A 1,814-nucleotide genomic window follows, 5' to 3' on the forward strand; every position below is an offset into this window, starting at 1 on the left:
AAGCATGAGTCGCTCTTTACACTTTTATCTCAGTGAAAAGGACTGAAACAGTTTATGCAACAAACCGGTGTGCGCCAGATTCTTTCATCTACGTGTCCCCTCGGCAGGCGAGACAAAGAGTCCGCTTACAGTCTGAGCGTGGAGCGTGGAGCATGGAGGGCGGAGCGTGGAGGGCGGAGCGTGGAGGGTGGAGCGTGGAGGGCGGAGCGTGGAGGGCGGAGCGTAGAGGTTGGAGCGTGGAGGGCGGAGCGTGGAGGGCGGAGCGTGGAGGGTGGAGCGTAGAGGTTGGAGCGTGGAGGGCGGAGCGTGGAGGGCGGAGCGTGGAGGGTGGAGCGTAGAGGGTGGAGCATGGAGGGTGGAGCGTGGAGGGCGGAGCGTAGAGGTTGGAGCATGGAGGGCGGAGCGTGGAGGGCGGAGCGTGGAGGGCGGAGCGTAGAGGATGGAGTGTGGAGCGTGGAGGGAGGGCGTAGAGTGTTGAGCGTGGAGGGCGGAGTGTGGAGCGTAGAGGGCTGAGGTAGAGGGTGGAGCGTGGAGGGTGGAGCGTGGAGGGCGGAGCTTGGAGGGTGGAGCGTGTAGCGTGGAGCCTCTTTGGGCCGGGGGTGCGGTGAGCGAACAGCTGTAACTCTCTGTGCTCAGAATGAAGTGAAAGTTCAAACTACGGCATCAGGATGAAGATCAGGGTGAAGTTAGCATGCTAACGTTAGCCTCTGCGGTGTGTTTGAGTCCAGTAGGACAGCGGAGCGTTCTCTGCCCGTAGCTTAAACCCCAGCAGCCTCTGAGGAACAGCTGCTTTGATGCTCTTTCAAACGCATCCGCTCCCTTCAGCGTTTACACATCATCACCCTAAAGTGCAGCGCTCCCACACAGAGCGAGCTCAGGTGTGTCAGACGGAGCTGCTGCAGCTTCACCTCTGCGGCTTCACCTCTGCAGCTTCACCTCCGCGGCTTCACCTCCGCGGCTTCACCTCTGCGGCTTCACCTCTGCGGCTTCACCTCTGCGGCTTCACCTCTGCGGCTTCACCTCTGCGGCTTCACCTCTGCAGCTTCACCTCTGCAGCTTCACCTCTGCTTCCCTCTCTGATCTCTGGAGCAGCAGGATGTGAGGAGAGCGAGGTGCCGACTCTCACACAGCTGCTCCTGAAACAATGAGTTTCAGGCAGAGCGCCGCTCGCTGTGCTGAGATCAGCCCTGACTGACTGACGTGATTACAGGCGCGGCACATGTAAAGCAGCAGGAGACTTCAGCGGCGCCCGCGGGATTCATTTACACACTCGCACTAATTGTGTCGTGATTAACCGCGTCGTTTAAGTTTGAGGTTTTATTGACGCCTGCGGGGGAACACCAGGGAGTTAACAGCACCGTGACACGATACAAGCACAGCAGCCTCCACACACACGCTCACACACACACACACACACGCACACACACACACACACACACACACACACACACACACACACAAACACACATGCTAACATTAGCCACGTTTGCTTAATTCTCCACACGTTCATTATGAAACTCTTTAACCGTGCACCGGGGAGAGAACGGCGGCACTAACGGCCTCCGTAACGGCGTCTGAGGCGTTAACTTCATGGTGTCAGGCACTGGAGCGTGAGGACTCCAAACACCCTGAGTGACGGATGTTGCGTGTGGCGTGCGCCCGTATCCGTCCCGGCGTTACGTTAGAGTGAGTGCCGTTACCGTAATGACATCGTTTGGCGGGGAAACTATTCCGGTAATTACGTTTTGGCTGCAGATTGGTTCTTTAATGCACTGCGAGCGAGGCTCCCGCGGGCGCCGCCTTCGCTCTGAATG

The sequence above is a fragment of the Echiichthys vipera genome (assembly GCF_963691815.1).
Source record: "Echiichthys vipera genome assembly, chromosome: 13".
Classification (NCBI taxonomy): domain Eukaryota; kingdom Metazoa; phylum Chordata; class Actinopteri; order Perciformes; family Trachinidae; genus Echiichthys; species Echiichthys vipera.